Source organism: Bos grunniens, chromosome 21 (assembly GCF_055505025.1).
Source record: "Bos grunniens cultivar Pamir isolate PY7600 chromosome 21, Bosgru_T2T1.0, whole genome shotgun sequence".
NCBI classification, from domain to species: Eukaryota; Metazoa; Chordata; class Mammalia; order Artiodactyla; family Bovidae; genus Bos; species Bos grunniens.
In genome coordinates this window covers 68498024-68515463 of record NC_141185.1, presented here as the reverse complement: position 1 = coordinate 68515463, position 17440 = coordinate 68498024, and the positions used below count along the sequence as shown (strand labels likewise).

Genomic DNA, 17440 nt, shown 5'->3' with positions numbered 1-17440 from the left:
TGAGGACCACCACAGTTGTGATAGACATTGCTCATTGGTTGGCATACCAAGGCTGCCTCAGTGTAGGAGACAACAGCTCCCATGGCACTATGGCAGAGACCTGGCACATCCACGGTCTTCCCTGGCAGGTCTTCTGAAGTCTTCCTGAAAGCATCCCTGGTGATCTGTGAGCCCTTGGTCGTGTTGCCCGCCTTCTTCCTGTGGGTCTTGCTGGATGCTCATTGTCCCTGTGAGCCGAGGCCCTGGAGGCTTCAGATTTAGGTGAGTCGCCCTTTGTTGCATAATGAATTCAATTTGGACCAAGCCCTGCATTATGAGAGCTTTCTCTAGGGTGTGGTCAGTACCCAGGGCCCTGCAGGCTGTAGATTTGAGGATAATCTGGCCAGGAAAGGAATCCCGTTTCTGTGGGAGTGACCCCTGGTTCCTGGTACCTGAGGGTGACCAGGTTCCATCTTGCAGTTTCCGGGGGAGGCTGGACTTTGATTGGGGCTGACTGGCAGGCAGATACGCATGCCCTGAATTCTTTTCCTATTGGAGGGTGCAGTGGGCCATATCTGCCCTAGTGCCAAGTTCTCCTTACTGTGCAGTTGTCTGGGAAAATTTTCTTGTTAGGTAGGAGGTGGGACTTGTGACAAGGACCCCTGAGCTATAGTAGTAGCTCACGTAGTCTCAGGGTATGTGGCATTCACACAGATTCTCCGCAAAGGTGACCCTGGGCAGTCAGGTCTCTGCGTTGGTCAGAGATCATGGTTCATGGAGATTGGGAGCCTAGAGCCTACGTCAACAGCCCCTCAGTGAAATTTTGCATGGATCTTGTGGAAGATGCCAAGTGTCATCCCATTTCGTGGGATGGTGGGAGGTCAGGACTCCATGGAGGTGGCACGCATGTTCATACTGCAGGGCCTTTGCATGCGGTCTCTGAGACTTGGATACCCAGACAGATTTCCAGACACACACCCAAAATGCTGAGAATGCATTTTTATTGGTACACCAGAATGCAGGCACTCAAGCTCACATCGAATCCCGTGCTACCCTTGCACGCTTGGTCAGAAAGACACCCACATGCACTTGAGCCTCATTTGCCGCACTCTTTTGAAAGATAGGTAACCAGTCGTCTGTAAAGGATCAATATAGTTGGGGTGCAGATACAGGCCTTCCCCTAGTGAAACACTTGCATCAATATTAGTGAGAGACCAAGTACACATCTTAAGCATTCCTGTGCTTTCTGTCCACTTGTCAGGTGAAGTTGCCAGGTATGACTGTCCATCAGCCAGGAGATGAACCCCCACCCGTGAGGCAGTGACTCAAGGTGCAAGGGAGTCCGGCAAGAAGTGTGGCGCACCCGAGTTGCTGCCACTGCTTTTTGGATCACCCAGCACGGTACGGCTTCTCCTGCCCCAAGACGTGTCGTGAATTTCAGGTTTCCTGGGACTGCCTGAGTGGTTGTACGTATAGAGGGACCGTTCCTCTTGCTGAGAAGCCTGAGGGCTCTGAGTTCCCCTGGCTGCTGGAGGACTCTCGGGTCACTGGCTCCTCCTGGGAGCAGCCCTTGCTGCCGTGAGGAGGTGGGCAGCAAGCCAGCACGTGCTCGGATCGATGATGACACCCTCACATGCATTCCTTGGAAAATCTGAACAAAATGAGTGAGAACTCACTACCGTCTCCTCATCGAAACTGAGGTCCAGCACGTTGCCTCCCTTGGGGTTGAGGGTGGGACTGGTTAGCAGTGAGGGCGTCTCCGACTGTGTCACACACACGCATGGAGGAGCCAGGTCACCACCATTTGCGAGGCTCCCGTCTGAGGGTGGGGCCATGTACAGATATTCTAGCGGCCCCCTTGGAATACAAGGTCCATGTAAAGGCACTGAGGAGCATAGAGCCATCTGGCTTGTCCAGTGGTGGTAGGTGTCGCAGTAGATCCTAGCCTCAAGACAGTTGACGTCTTAGCTTGGAAAGGTGCATTTTGTCCTGATTCCTGCTGCAGATGCACTAATTGGGGCTCTGGTGATGTCGATTCTAAAGCAATGAAGCTTCTGTGGTTTGTGATTGGAGCCCCAGGTCAGATCTGAGGCCCTCGCCATTGCATCCCTTTGGGTTGCTGAGATTCCTGAGTGCCATGTGGGCTGCAGTGGCTGCAGAGACCTGGGGGAATGGTGGCAGTTGTGAAAGTTAATAGGCCCATTTCTGCCCTTGGCAGTGCCTGAATTGCAACTCCTGTCACATGCTTGAGTCTTGGAGGTCGCCATGGACTATGCTGTGGTCCTAGGCCTGCATTCCTCCTGCAGGTTGGCCAGAGGCCCAGAGAAGAATGTTTGTGCAGGTGAGGAAAAGTGCAGTGTGATTTACTGGGACAGTATGTCCGCTGAGGCTTGCAGGCACTGTTGTTCTGTTTTCAGTAATACAGTGGGGTCCTTTTGGAGCTGCCATCAGCTGGGTACAGAGGACAGGGCATTGCTTGTCCTTAGGGGGCTGGGTGAAAGGTGACCTTTGTGGCCTTGTTGTCCCACTGCCAGTAGAAGGACTCTCAAAGGGCATCTTTGGTGCCTTGAAGAGTTGCAATAAAGAGGCCAAGGAACCAGCCCAGTGGGTAGTTACGTGGTGTACACACATGCCCCTTGGCCGCCATTTGTCCCTTCGGCCTGGAATTATCAAGATTCCCTAAGGTTGGGGCCAGCCGGCCAGCCCTGATGGCACCCATGTGTTTGCCCCCCTGGCAGTGAGGCATCAACCTTTGAGGACCACCACAGTTGTGATAGACATTGCTCATTGGTTGGCATACCAAGGCTGCCTCAGTGTAGGAGACAACAGCTCCCATGGCACTATGGCAGAGACCTGGCACATCCACGGTCTTCCCTGGCAGGTCTTCTGAAGTCTTCCTGAAAGCATCCCTGGTGATCTGTGAGCCCTTGGTCGTGTTGCCCGCCTTCTTCCTGTGGGTCTTGCTGGATGCTCATTGTCCCTGTGAGCCGAGGCCCTGGAGGCTTCAGATTTAGGTGAGTCGCCCTTTGTTGCATAATGAATTCAATTTGGACCAAGCCCTGCATTATGAGAGCTTTCTCTAGGGTGTGGTCAGTACCCAGGGCCCTGCAGGCTGTAGATTTGAGGATAATCTGGCCAGGAAAGGAATCCCGTTTCTGTGGGAGTGACCCCTGGTTCCTGGTACCTGAGGGTGACCAGGTTCCATCTTGCAGTTTCCGGGGGAGGCTGGACTTTGATTGGGGCTGACTGGCAGGCAGATACGCATGCCCTGAATTCTTTTCCTATTGGAGGGTGCAGTGGGCCATATCTGCCCTAGTGCCAAGTTCTCCTTACTGTGCAGTTGTCTGGGAAAATTTTCTTGTTAGGTAGGAGGTGGGACTTGTGACAAGGACCCCTGAGCTATAGTAGTAGCTCACGTAGTCTCAGGGTATGTGGCATTCACACAGATTCTCCGCAAAGGTGACCCTGGGCAGTCAGGTCTCTGCGTTGGTCAGAGATCATGGTTCATGGAGATTGGGAGCCTAGAGCCTATGTCAACAGCCCCTCAGTGAAATTTTGCATGGATCTTGTGGAAGATGCCAAGTGTCATCCCATTTCGTGGGATGGTGGGAGGTCAGGACTCCATGGAGGTGGCACGCATGTTCATACTGCAGGGCCTTTGCATGCGGTCTCTGAGACTTGGATACCCAGACAGATTTCCAGACACACACCCAAAATGCTGAGAATGCATTTTTATTGGTACACCAGAATGCAGGCACTCAAGCTCACATCGAATCCCGTGCTACCCTTGCACGCTTGGTCAGAAAGACACCCACATGCACTTGAGCCTCATTTGCCGCACTCTTTTGAAAGATAGGTAACCAGTCGTCTGTAAAGGATCAATATAGTTGGGGTGCAGATACAGGCCTTCCCCTAGTGAAACACTTGCATCAATATTAGTGAGAGACCAAGTACACATCTTAAGCATTCCTGTGCTTTCTGTCCACTTGTCAGGTGAAGTTGCCAGGTATGACTGTCCATCAGCCAGGAGATGAACCCCCACCCGTGAGGCAGTGACTCAAGGTGCAAGGGAGTCCGGCAAGAAGTGTGGCGCACCCGAGTTGCTGCCACTGCTTTTTGGATCACCCAGCACGGTACGGCTTCTCCTGCCCCAAGACGTGTCGTGAATTTCAGGTTTCCTGGGACTGCCTGAGTGGTTGTACGTATAGAGGGACCGTTCCTCTTGCTGAGAAGCCTGAGGGCTCTGAGTTCCCCTGGCTGCTGGAGGACTCTCGGGTCACTGGCTCCTCCTGGGAGCAGCCCTTGCTGCCGTGAGGAGGTGGGCAGCAAGCCAGCACGTGCTCGGATCGATGATGACACCCTCACATGCATTCCTTGGAAAATCTGAACAAAATGAGTGAGAACTCACTACCGTCTCCTCATCGAAACTGAGGTCCAGCACGTTGCCTCCCTTGGGGTTGAGGGTGGGACTGGTTAGCAGTGAGGGCGTCTCCGACTGTGTCACACACACGCATGGAGGAGCCAGGTCACCACCATTTGCGAGGCTCCCGTCTGAGGGTGGGGCCATGTACAGATATTCTAGCGGCCCCCTTGGAATACAAGGTCCATGTAAAGGCACTGAGGAGCATAGAGCCATCTGGCTTGTCCAGTGGTGGTAGGTGTCGCAGTAGATCCTAGCCTCAAGACAGTTGACGTCTTAGCTTGGAAAGGTGCATTTTGTCCTGATTCCTGCTGCAGATGCACTAATTGGGGCTCTGGTGATGTCGATTCTAAAGCAATGAAGCTTCTGTGGTTTGTGATTGGAGCCCCAGGTCAGATCTGAGGCCCTCGCCGTTGCATCCCTTTGGGTTGCTGAGATTCCTGAGTGCCATGTGGGCTGCAGTGGCTGCAGAGACCTGGGGGAATGGTGGCAGTTGTGAAAGTTAATAGGCCCATTTCTGCCCTTGGCAGTGCCTGAATTGCAACTCCTGTCACATGCTTGAGTCTTGGAGGTCGCCATGGACTATGCTGTGGTCCTAGGCCTGCATTCCTCCTGCAGGTTGGCCAGAGGCCCAGAGAAGAATGTTTGTGCAGGTGAGGAAAAGTGCAGTGTGATTTACTGGGACAGTATGTCCGCTGAGGCTTGCAGGCACTGTTGTTCTGTTTTCAGTAATACAGTGGGGTCCTTTTGGAGCTGCCATCAGCTGGGTACAGAGGACAGGGCATTGCTTGTCCTTAGGGGGCTGGGTGAAAGGTGACCTTTGTGGCCTTGTTGTCCCACTGCCAGTAGAAGGACTCTCAAAGGGCATCTTTGGTGCCTTGAAGAGTTGCAATAAAGAGGCCAAGGAACCAGCCCAGTGGGTAGTTACGTGGTGTACACACATGCCCCTTGGCCGCCATTTGTCCCTTCGGCCTGGAATTATCAAGATTCCCTAAGGTTGGGGCCAGCCGGCCAGCCCTGATAGCACCCATGTGTTTGCCCCCCTGGCAGTGAGGCATCAACCTTTGAGGACCACCACAGTTGTGATAGACATTGCTCATTGGTTGGCATACCAAGGCTGCCTCAGTGTAGGAGACAACAGCTCCCATGGCACTATGGCAGAGACCTGGCACATCCACGGTCTTCCCTGGCAGGTCTTCTGAAGTCTTCCTGAAAGCATCCCTGGTGATCTGTGAGCCCTTGGTCGTGTTGCCCGCCTTCTTCCTGTGGGTCTTGCTGGATGCTCATTGTCCCTGTGAGCCGAGGCCCTGGAGGCTTCAGATTTAGGTGAGTCGCCCTTTGTTGCATAATGAATTCAATTTGGACCAAGCCCTGCATTATGAGAGCTTTCTCTAGGGTGTGGTCAGTACCCAGGGCCCTGCAGGCTGTAGATTTGAGGATAATCTGGCCAGGAAAGGAATCCCGTTTCTGTGGGAGTGACCCCTGGTTCCTGGTACCTGAGGATGACCAGGTTCCATCTTGCAGTTTCCGGGGGAGGCTGGACTTTGATTGGGGCTGACTGGCAGGCAGATACGCATGCCCTGAATTCTTTTCCTATTGGAGGGCGCAGTGGGCCATATCTGCCCTAGTGCCAAGTTCTCCTTACTGTGCAGTTGTCTGGGAAAATTTTCTTGTTAGGTAGGAGGTGGGACTTGTGACAAGGACCCCTGAGCTATAGTAGTAGCTCACGTAGTCTCAGGGTATGTGGCATTCACACAGATTCTCCGCAAAGGTGACCCTGGGCAGTCAGGTCTCTGCGTTGGTCAGAGATCATGGTTCATGGAGATTGGGAGCCTAGAGCCTATGTCAACAGCCCCTCAGTGAAATTTTGCATGGATCTTGTGGAAGATGCCAAGTGTCATCCCATTTCGTGGGATGGTGGGAGGTCAGGACTCCATGGAGGTGGCACGCATGTTCATACTGCAGGGCCTTTGCATGCGGTCTCTGAGACTTGGATACCCAGACAGATTTCCAGACACACACCCAAAATGCTGAGAATGCATTTTTATTGGTACACCAGAATGCAGGCACTCAAGCTCACATCGAATCCCGTGCTACCCTTGCACGCTTGGTCAGAAAGACACCCACATGCACTTGAGCCTCATTTGCCGCACTCTTTTGAAAGATAGGTAACCAGTCGTCTGTAAAGGATCAATATAGTTGGGGTGCAGATACAGGCCTTCCCCTAGTGAAACACTTGCATCAATATTAGTGAGAGACCAAGTACACATCTTAAGCATTCCTGTGCTTTCTGTCCACTTGTCAGGTGAAGTTGCCAGGTATGACTGTCCATCAGCCAGGAGATGAACCCCCACCCGTGAGGCAGTGACTCAAGGTGCAAGGGAGTCCGGCAAGAAGTGTGGCGCACCCGAGTTGCTGCCACTGCTTTTTGGATCACCCAGCACGGTACGGCTTCTCCTGCCCCAAGACGTGTCGTGAATTTCAGGTTTCCTGGGACTGCCTGAGTGGTTGTACGTATAGAGGGACCGTTCCTCTTGCTGAGAAGCCTGAGGGCTCTGAGTTCCCCTGGCTGCTGGAGGACTCTCGGGTCACTGGCTCCTCCTGGGAGCAGCCCTTGCTGCTGTGAGGAGGTGGGCAGCAAGCCAGCACGTGCTCGGATCGATGATGACACCCTCACATGCATTCCTTGGAAAATCTGAACAAAATGAGTGAGAACTCACTACCGTCTCCTCATCGAAACTGAGGTCCAGCACGTTGCCTCCCTTGGGGTTGAGGGTGGGACTGGTTAGCAGTGAGGGCGTCTCCGACTGTGTCACACACACGCATGGAGGAGCCAGGTCACCACCATTTGCGAGGCTCCCGTCTGAGGGTGGGGCCATGTACAGATATTCTAGCGGCCCCCTTGGAATACAAGGTCCATGTAAAGGCACTGAGGAGCATAGAGCCATCTGGCTTGTCCAGTGGTGGTAGGTGTCGCAGTAGATCCTAGCCTCAAGACAGTTGACGTCTTAGCTTGGAAAGGTGCATTTTGTCCTGATTCCTGCTGCAGATGCACTAATTGGGGCTCTGGTGATGTCGATTCTAAAGCAATGAAGCTTCTGTGGTTTGTGATTGGAGCCCCAGGTCAGATCTGAGGCCCTCGCCGTTGCATCCCTTTGGGTTGCTGAGATTCCTGAGTGCCATGTGGGCTGCAGTGGCTGCAGAGACCTGGGGGAATGGTGGCAGTTGTGAAAGTTAATAGGCCCATTTCTGCCCTTGGCAGTGCCTGAATTGCAACTCCTGTCACATGCTTGAGTCTTGGAGGTCGCCATGGACTATGCTGTGGTCCTAGGCCTGCATTCCTCCTGCAGGTTGGCCAGAGGCCCAGAGAAGAATGTTTGTGCAGGTGAGGAAAAGTGCAGTGTGATTTACTGGGACAGTATGTCCGCTGAGGCTTGCAGGCACTGTTGTTCTGTTTTCAGTAATACAGTGGGGTCCTTTTGGAGCTGCCATCAGCTGGGTACAGAGGACAGGGCATTGCTTGTCCTTAGGGGGCTGGGTGAAAGGTGACCTTTGTGGCCTTGTTGTCCCACTGCCAGTAGAAGGACTCTCAAAGGGCATCTTTGGTGCCTTGAAGAGTTGCAATAAAGAGGCCAAGGAACCAGCCCAGTGGGTAGTTACGTGGTGTACACACATGCCCCTTGGCCGCCATTTGTCCCTTCGGCCTGGAATTATCAAGATTCCCTAAGGTTGGGGCCAGCCGGCCAGCCCTGATAGCACCCATGTGTTTGCCCCCCTGGCAGTGAGGCATCAACCTTTGAGGACCACCACAGTTGTGATAGACATTGCTCATTGGTTGGCATACCAAGGCTGCCTCAGTGTAGGAGACAACAGCTCCCATGGCACTATGGCAGAGACCTGGCACATCCACGGTCTTCCCTGGCAGGTCTTCTGAAGTCTTCCTGAAAGCATCCCTGGTGATCTGTGAGCCCTTGGTTGTGTTGCCCGCCTTCTTCCTGTGGGTCTTGCTGGATGCTCATTGTCCCTGTGAGCCGAGGCCCTGGAGGCTTCAGATTTAGGTGAGTCGCCCTTTGTTGCATAATGAATTCAATTTGGACCAAGCCCTGCATTATGAGAGCTTTCTCTAGGGTGTGGTCAGTACCCAGGGCCCTGCAGGCTGTAGATTTGAGGATAATCTGGCCAGGAAAGGAATCCCGTTTCTGTGGGAGTGACCCCTGGTTCCTGGTACCTGAGGATGACCAGGTTCCATCTTGCAGTTTCCGGGGGAGGCTGGACTTTGATTGGGGCTGACTGGCAGGCAGATACGCATGCCCTGAATTCTTTTCCTATTGGAGGGCGCAGTGGGCCATATCTGCCCTAGTGCCAAGTTCTCCTTACTGTGCAGTTGTCTGGGAAAATTTTCTTGTTAGGTAGGAGGTGGGACTTGTGACAAGGACCCCTGAGCTATAGTAGTAGCTCACGTAGTCTCAGGGTATGTGGCATTCACACAGATTCTCCGCAAAGGTGACCCTGGGCAGTCAGGTCTCTGCGTTGGTCAGAGATCATGGTTCATGGAGATTGGGAGCCTAGAGCCTATGTCAACAGCCCCTCAGTGAAATTTTGCATGGATCTTGTGGAAGATGCCAAGTGTCATCCCATTTCGTGGGATGGTGGGAGGTCAGGACTCCATGGAGGTGGCACGCATGTTCATACTGCAGGGCCTTTGCATGCGGTCTCTGAGACTTGGATACCCAGACAGATTTCCAGACACACACCCAAAATGCTGAGAATGCATTTTTATTGGTACACCAGAATGCAGGCACTCAAGCTCACATCGAATCCCGTGCTACCCTTGCACGCTTGGTCAGAAAGACACCCACATGCACTTGAGCCTCATTTGCCGCACTCTTTTGAAAGATAGGTAACCAGTCGTCTGTAAAGGATCAATATAGTTGGGGTGCAGATACAGGCCTTCCCCTAGTGAAACACTTGCATCAATATTAGTGAGAGACCAAGTACACATCTTAAGCATTCCTGTGCTTTCTGTCCACTTGTCAGGTGAAGTTGCCAGGTATGACTGTCCATCAGCCAGGAGATGAACCCCCACCCGTGAGGCAGTGACTCAAGGTGCAAGGGAGTCCGGCAAGAAGTGTGGCGCACCCGAGTTGCTGCCACTGCTTTTTGGATCACCCAGCACGGTACGGCTTCTCCTGCCCCAAGACGTGTCGTGAATTTCAGGTTTCCTGGGACTGCCTGAGTGGTTGTACGTATAGAGGGACCGTTCCTCTTGCTGAGAAGCCTGAGGGCTCTGAGTTCCCCTGGCTGCTGGAGGACTCTCGGGTCACTGGCTCCTCCTGGGAGCAGCCCTTGCTGCTGTGAGGAGGTGGGCAGCAAGCCAGCACGTGCTCGGATCGATGATGACACCCTCACATGCATTCCTTGGAAAATCTGAACAAAATGAGTGAGAACTCACTACCGTCTCCTCATCGAAACTGAGGTCCAGCACGTTGCCTCCCTTGGGGTTGAGGGTGGGACTGGTTAGCAGTGAGGGCGTCTCCGACTGTGTCACACACACGCATGGAGGAGCCAGGTCACCACCATTTGCGAGGCTCCCGTCTGAGGGTGGGGCCATGTACAGATATTCTAGCGGCCCCCTTGGAATACAAGGTCCATGTAAAGGCACTGAGGAGCATAGAGCCATCTGGCTTGTCCAGTGGTGGTAGGTGTCGCAGTAGATCCTAGCCTCAAGACAGTTGACGTCTTAGCTTGGAAAGGTGCATTTTGTCCTGATTCCTGCTGCAGATGCACTAATTGGGGCTCTGGTGATGTCGATTCTAAAGCAATGAAGCTTCTGTGGTTTGTGATTGGAGCCCCAGGTCAGATCTGAGGCCCTCGCCGTTGCATCCCTTTGGGTTGCTGAGATTCCTGAGTGCCATGTGGGCTGCAGTGGCTGCAGAGACCTGGGGGAATGGTGGCAGTTGTGAAAGTTAATAGGCCCATTTCTGCCCTTGGCAGTGCCTGAATTGCAACTCCTGTCACATGCTTGAGTCTTGGAGGTCGCCATGGACTATGCTGTGGTCCTAGGCCTGCATTCCTCCTGCAGGTTGGCCAGAGGCCCAGAGAAGAATGTTTGTGCAGGTGAGGAAAAGTGCAGTGTGATTTACTGGGACAGTATGTCCGCTGAGGCTTGCAGGCACTGTTGTTCTGTTTTCAGTAATACAGTGGGGTCCTTTTGGAGCTGCCATCAGCTGGGTACAGAGGACAGGGCATTGCTTGTCCTTAGGGGGCTGGGTGAAAGGTGACCTTTGTGGCCTTGTTGTCCCACTGCCAGTAGAAGGACTCTCAAAGGGCATCTTTGGTGCCTTGAAGAGTTGCAATAAAGAGGCCAAGGAACCAGCCCAGTGGGTAGTTACGTGGTGTACACACATGCCCCTTGGCCGCCATTTGTCCCTTCGGCCTGGAATTATCAAGATTCCCTAAGGTTGGGGCCAGCCGGCCAGCCCTGATAGCACCCATGTGTTTGCCCCCCTGGCAGTGAGGCATCAACCTTTGAGGACCACCACAGTTGTGATAGACATTGCTCATTGGTTGGCATACCAAGGCTGCCTCAGTGTAGGAGACAACAGCTCCCATGGCACTATGGCAGAGACCTGGCACATCCACGGTCTTCCCTGGCAGGTCTTCTGAAGTCTTCCTGAAAGCATCCCTGGTGATCTGTGAGCCCTTGGTCGTGTTGCCCGCCTTCTTCCTGTGGGTCTTGCTGGATGCTCATTGTCCCTGTGAGCCGAGGCCCTGGAGGCTTCAGATTTAGGTGAGTCGCCCTTTGTTGCATAATGAATTCAATTTGGACCAAGCCCTGCATTATGAGAGCTTTCTCTAGGGTGTGGTCAGTACCCAGGGCCCTGCAGGCTGTAGATTTGAGGATAATCTGGCCAGGAAAGGAATCCCGTTTCTGTGGGAGTGACCCCTGGTTCCTGGTACCTGAGGATGACCAGGTTCCATCTTGCAGTTTCCGGGGGAGGCTGGACTTTGATTGGGGCTGACTGGCAGGCAGATACGCATGCCCTGAATTCTTTTCCTATTGGAGGGCGCAGTGGGCCATATCTGCCCTAGTGCCAAGTTCTCCTTACTGTGCAGTTGTCTGGGAAAATTTTCTTGTTAGGTAGGAGGTGGGACTTGTGACAAGGACCCCTGAGCTATAGTAGTAGCTCACGTAGTCTCAGGGTATGTGGCATTCACACAGATTCTCCGCAAAGGTGACCCTGGGCAGTCAGGTCTCTGCGTTGGTCAGAGATCATGGTTCATGGAGATTGGGAGCCTAGAGCCTATGTCAACAGCCCCTCAGTGAAATTTTGCATGGATCTTGTGGAAGATGCCAAGTGTCATCCCATTTCGTGGGATGGTGGGAGGTCAGGACTCCATGGAGGTGGCACGCATGTTCATACTGCAGGGCCTTTGCATGCGGTCTCTGAGACTTGGATACCCAGACAGATTTCCAGACACACACCCAAAATGCTGAGAATGCATTTTTATTGGTACACCAGAATGCAGGCACTCAAGCTCACATCGAATCCCGTGCTACCCTTGCACGCTTGGTCAGAAAGACACCCACATGCACTTGAGCCTCATTTGCCGCACTCTTTTGAAAGATAGGTAACCAGTCGTCTGTAAAGGATCAATATAGTTGGGGTGCAGATACAGGCCTTCCCCTAGTGAAACACTTGCATCAATATTAGTGAGAGACCAAGTACACATCTTAAGCATTCCTGTGCTTTCTGTCCACTTGTCAGGTGAAGTTGCCAGGTATGACTGTCCATCAGCCAGGAGATGAACCCCCACCCGTGAGGCAGTGACTCAAGGTGCAAGGGAGTCCGGCAAGAAGTGTGGCGCACCCGAGTTGCTGCCACTGCTTTTTGGATCACCCAGCACGGTACGGCTTCTCCTGCCCCAAGACGTGTCGTGAATTTCAGGTTTCCTGGGACTGCCTGAGTGGTTGTACGTATAGAGGGACCGTTCCTCTTGCTGAGAAGCCTGAGGGCTCTGAGTTCCCCTGGCTGCTGGAGGACTCTCGGGTCACTGGCTCCTCCTGGGAGCAGCCCTTGCTGCTGTGAGGAGGTGGGCAGCAAGCCAGCACGTGCTCGGATCGATGATGACACCCTCACATGCATTCCTTGGAAAATCTGAACAAAATGAGTGAGAACTCACTACCGTCTCCTCATCGAAACTGAGGTCCAGCACGTTGCCTCCCTTGGGGTTGAGGGTGGGACTGGTTAGCAGTGAGGGCGTCTCCGACTGTGTCACACACACGCATGGAGGAGCCAGGTCACCACCATTTGCGAGGCTCCCGTCTGAGGGTGGGGCCATGTACAGATATTCTAGCGGCCCCCTTGGAATACAAGGTCCATGTAAAGGCACTGAGGAGCATAGAGCCATCTGGCTTGTCCAGTGGTGGTAGGTGTCGCAGTAGATCCTAGCCTCAAGACAGTTGACGTCTTAGCTTGGAAAGGTGCATTTTGTCCTGATTCCTGCTGCAGATGCACTAATTGGGGCTCTGGTGATGTCGATTCTAAAGCAATGAAGCTTCTGTGGTTTGTGATTGGAGCCCCAGGTCAGATCTGAGGCCCTCGCCGTTGCATCCCTTTGGGTTGCTGAGATTCCTGAGTGCCATGTGGGCTGCAGTGGCTGCAGAGACCTGGGGGAATGGTGGCAGTTGTGAAAGTTAATAGGCCCATTTCTGCCCTTGGCAGTGCCTGAATTGCAACTCCTGTCACATGCTTGAGTCTTGGAGGTCGCCATGGACTATGCTGTGGTCCTAGGCCTGCATTCCTCCTGCAGGTTGGCCAGAGGCCCAGAGAAGAATGTTTGTGCAGGTGAGGAAAAGTGCAGTGTGATTTACTGGGACAGTATGTCCGCTGAGGCTTGCAGGCACTGTTGTTCTGTTTTCAGTAATACAGTGGGGTCCTTTTGGAGCTGCCATCAGCTGGGTACAGAGGACAGGGCATTGCTTGTCCTTAGGGGGCTGGGTGAAAGGTGACCTTTGTGGCCTTGTTGTCCCACTGCCAGTAGAAGGACTCTCAAAGGGCATCTTTGGTGCCTTGAAGAGTTGCAATAAAGAGGCCAAGGAACCAGCCCAGTGGGTAGTTACGTGGTGTACACACATGCCCCTTGGCCGCCATTTGTCCCTTCGGCCTGGAATTATCAAGATTCCCTAAGGTTGGGGCCAGCCGGCCAGCCCTGATAGCACCCATGTGTTTGCCCCCCTGGCAGTGAGGCATCAACCTTTGAGGACCACCACAGTTGTGATAGACATTGCTCATTGGTTGGCATACCAAGGCTGCCTCAGTGTAGGAGACAACAGCTCCCATGGCACTATGGCAGAGACCTGGCACATCCACGGTCTTCCCTGGCAGGTCTTCTGAAGTCTTCCTGAAAGCATCCCTGGTGATCTGTGAGCCCTTGGTCGTGTTGCCCGCCTTCTTCCTGTGGGTCTTGCTGGATGCTCATTGTCCCTGTGAGCCGAGGCCCTGGAGGCTTCAGATTTAGGTGAGTCGCCCTTTGTTGCATAATGAATTCAATTTGGACCAAGCCCTGCATTATGAGAGCTTTCTCTAGGGTGTGGTCAGTACCCAGGGCCCTGCAGGCTGTAGATTTGAGGATAATCTGGCCAGGAAAGGAATCCCGTTTCTGTGGGAGTGACCCCTGGTTCCTGGTACCTGAGGATGACCAGGTTCCATCTTGCAGTTTCCGGGGGAGGCTGGACTTTGATTGGGGCTGACTGGCAGGCAGATACGCATGCCCTGAATTCTTTTCCTATTGGAGGGCGCAGTGGGCCATATCTGCCCTAGTGCCAAGTTCTCCTTACTGTGCAGTTGTCTGGGAAAATTTTCTTGTTAGGTAGGAGGTGGGACTTGTGACAAGGACCCCTGAGCTATAGTAGTAGCTCACGTAGTCTCAGGGTATGTGGCATTCACACAGATTCTCCGCAAAGGTGACCCTGGGCAGTCAGGTCTCTGCGTTGGTCAGAGATCATGGTTCATGGAGATTGGGAGCCTAGAGCCTATGTCAACAGCCCCTCAGTGAAATTTTGCATGGATCTTGTGGAAGATGCCAAGTGTCATCCCATTTCGTGGGATGGTGGGAGGTCAGGACTCCATGGAGGTGGCACGCATGTTCATACTGCAGGGCCTTTGCATGCGGTCTCTGAGACTTGGATACCCAGACAGATTTCCAGACACACACCCAAAATGCTGAGAATGCATTTTTATTGGTACACCAGAATGCAGGCACTCAAGCTCACATCGAATCCCGTGCTACCCTTGCACGCTTGGTCAGAAAGACACCCACATGCACTTGAGCCTCATTTGCCGCACTCTTTTGAAAGATAGGTAACCAGTCGTCTGTAAAGGATCAATATAGTTGGGGTGCAGATACAGGCCTTCCCCTAGTGAAACACTTGCATCAATATTAGTGAGAGACCAAGTACACATCTTAAGCATTCCTGTGCTTTCTGTCCACTTGTCAGGTGAAGTTGCCAGGTATGACTGTCCATCAGCCAGGAGATGAACCCCCACCCGTGAGGCAGTGACTCAAGGTGCAAGGGAGTCCGGCAAGAAGTGTGGCGCACCCGAGTTGCTGCCACTGCTTTTTGGATCACCCAGCACGGTACGGCTTCTCCTGCCCCAAGACGTGTCGTGAATTTCAGGTTTCCTGGGACTGCCTGAGTGGTTGTACGTATAGAGGGACCGTTCCTCTTGCTGAGAAGCCTGAGGGCTCTGAGTTCCCCTGGCTGCTGGAGGACTCTCGGGTCACTGGCTCCTCCTGGGAGCAGCCCTTGCTGCTGTGAGGAGGTGGGCAGCAAGCCAGCACGTGCTCGGATCGATGATGACACCCTCACATGCATTCCTTGGAAAATCTGAACAAAATGAGTGAGAACTCACTACCGTCTCCTCATCGAAACTGAGGTCCAGCACGTTGCCTCCCTTGGGGTTGAGGGTGGGACTGGTTAGCAGTGAGGGCGTCTCCGACTGTGTCACACACACGCATGGAGGAGCCAGGTCACCACCATTTGCGAGGCTCCCGTCTGAGGGTGGGGCCATGTACAGATATTCTAGCGGCCCCCTTGGAATACAAGGTCCATGTAAAGGCACTGAGGAGCATAGAGCCATCTGGCTTGTCCAGTGGTGGTAGGTGTCGCAGTAGATCCTAGCCTCAAGACAGTTGACGTCTTAGCTTGGAAAGGTGCATTTTGTCCTGATTCCTGCTGCAGATGCACTAATTGGGGCTCTGGTGATGTCGATTCTAAAGCAATGAAGCTTCTGTGGTTTGTGATTGGAGCCCCAGGTCAGATCTGAGGCCCTCGCCGTTGCATCCCTTTGGGTTGCTGAGATTCCTGAGTGCCATGTGGGCTGCAGTGGCTGCAGAGACCTGGGGGAATGGTGGCAGTTGTGAAAGTTAATAGGCCCATTTCTGCCCTTGGCAGTGCCTGAATTGCAACTCCTGTCACATGCTTGAGTCTTGGAGGTCGCCATGGACTATGCTGTGGTCCTAGGCCTGCATTCCTCCTGCAGGTTGGCCAGAGGCCCAGAGAAGAATGTTTGTGCAGGTGAGGAAAAGTGCAGTGTGATTTACTGGGACAGTATGTCCGCTGAGGCTTGCAGGCACTGTTGTTCTGTTTTCAGTAATACAGTGGGGTCCTTTTGGAGCTGCCATCAGCTGGGTACAGAGGACAGGGCATTGCTTGTCCTTAGGGGGCTGGGTGAAAGGTGACCTTTGTGGCCTTGTTGTCCCACTGCCAGTAGAAGGACTCTCAAAGGGCATCTTTGGTGCCTTGAAGAGTTGCAATAAAGAGGCCAAGGAACCAGCCCAGTGGGTAGTTACGTGGTGTACACACATGCCCCTTGGCCGCCATTTGTCCCTTCGGCCTGGAATTATCAAGATTCCCTAAGGTTGGGGCCAGCCGGCCAGCCCTGATAGCACCCATGTGTTTGCCCCCCTGGCAGTGAGGCATCAACCTTTGAGGACCACCACAGTTGTGATAGACATTGCTCATTGGTTGGCATACCAAGGCTGCCTCAGTGTAGGAGACAACAGCTCCCATGGCACTATGGCAGAGACCTGGCACATCCACGGTCTTCCCTGGCAGGTCTTCTGAAGTCTTCCTGAAAGCATCCCTGGTGATCTGTGAGCCCTTGGTCGTGTTGCCCGCCTTCTTCCTGTGGGTCTTGCTGGATGCTCATTGTCCCTGTGAGCCGAGGCCCTGGAGGCTTCAGATTTAGGTGAGTCGCCCTTTGTTGCATAATGAATTCAATTTGGACCAAGCCCTGCATTATGAGAGCTTTCTCTAGGGTGTGGTCAGTACCCAGGGCCCTGCAGGCTGTAGATTTGAGGATAATCTGGCCAGGAAAGGAATCCCGTTTCTGTGGGAGTGACCCCTGGTTCCTGGTACCTGAGGATGACCAGGTTCCATCTTGCAGTTTCCGGGGGAGGCTGGACTTTGATTGGGGCTGACTGGCAGGCAGATACGCATGCCCTGAATTCTTTTCCTATTGGAGGGCGCAGTGGGCCATATCTGCCCTAGTGCCAAGTTCTCCTTACTGTGCAGTTGTCTGGGAAAATTTTCTTGTTAGGTAGGAGGTGGGACTTGTGACAAGGACCCCTGAGCTATAGTAGTAGCTCACGTAGTCTCAGGGTATGTGGCATTCACACAGATTCTCCGCAAAGGTGACCCTGGGCAGTCAGGTCTCTGCGTTGGTCAGAGATCATGGTTCATGGAGATTGGGAGCCTAGAGCCTATGTCAACAGCCCCTCAGTGAAATTTTGCATGGATCTTGTGGAAGATGCCAAGTGTCATCCCATTTCGTGGGATGGTGGGAGGTCAGGACTCCATGGAGGTGGCACGCATGTTCATACTGCAGGGCCTTTGCATGCGGTCTCTGAGACTTGGATACCCAGACAGATTTCCAGACACACACCCAAAATGCTGAGAATGCATTTTTATTGGTACACCAGAATGCAGGCACTCAAGCTCACATCGAATCCCGTGCTACCCTTGCACGCTTGGTC

The 17440-nt window shown here is 53.3% G+C and overlaps 6 non-coding genes across 6 annotated transcripts; all 6 read left to right on the top strand.

Moving 5' to 3' along the window:
* The first annotated feature begins 1590 nt into the window (after positions 1-1590).
* LOC147349906 (small nucleolar RNA SNORD116) lies at positions 1591-1683 on the top strand. The gene has a single exon (XR_015150667.1). It is a non-coding gene; the product is annotated as a small nucleolar RNA SNORD116 (small nucleolar RNA).
* Positions 1684-4322: 2639 nt separating this feature from the next.
* Positions 4323-4415, top strand: LOC147349905 (small nucleolar RNA SNORD116). Its single transcript, XR_015150666.1, has one exon. It is a non-coding gene; the product is annotated as a small nucleolar RNA SNORD116 (small nucleolar RNA).
* Positions 4416-7054: 2639 nt separating this feature from the next.
* Positions 7055-7147, top strand: LOC147349904 (small nucleolar RNA SNORD116). The gene has a single exon (XR_015150665.1). It is a non-coding gene; the product is annotated as a small nucleolar RNA SNORD116 (small nucleolar RNA).
* A 2639-nt stretch (positions 7148-9786) lies between these two features.
* On the top strand, positions 9787-9879 carry LOC147349903 (small nucleolar RNA SNORD116). The gene has a single exon (XR_015150664.1). It is a non-coding gene; the product is annotated as a small nucleolar RNA SNORD116 (small nucleolar RNA).
* A 2639-nt stretch (positions 9880-12518) lies between these two features.
* On the top strand, positions 12519-12611 carry LOC147349902 (small nucleolar RNA SNORD116). The gene has a single exon (XR_015150663.1). It is a non-coding gene; the product is annotated as a small nucleolar RNA SNORD116 (small nucleolar RNA).
* Positions 12612-15250: 2639 nt separating this feature from the next.
* Positions 15251-15343, top strand: LOC147349901 (small nucleolar RNA SNORD116). Its single transcript, XR_015150662.1, has one exon. It is a non-coding gene; the product is annotated as a small nucleolar RNA SNORD116 (small nucleolar RNA).
* Positions 15344-17440: the final 2097 nt, after the last annotated feature.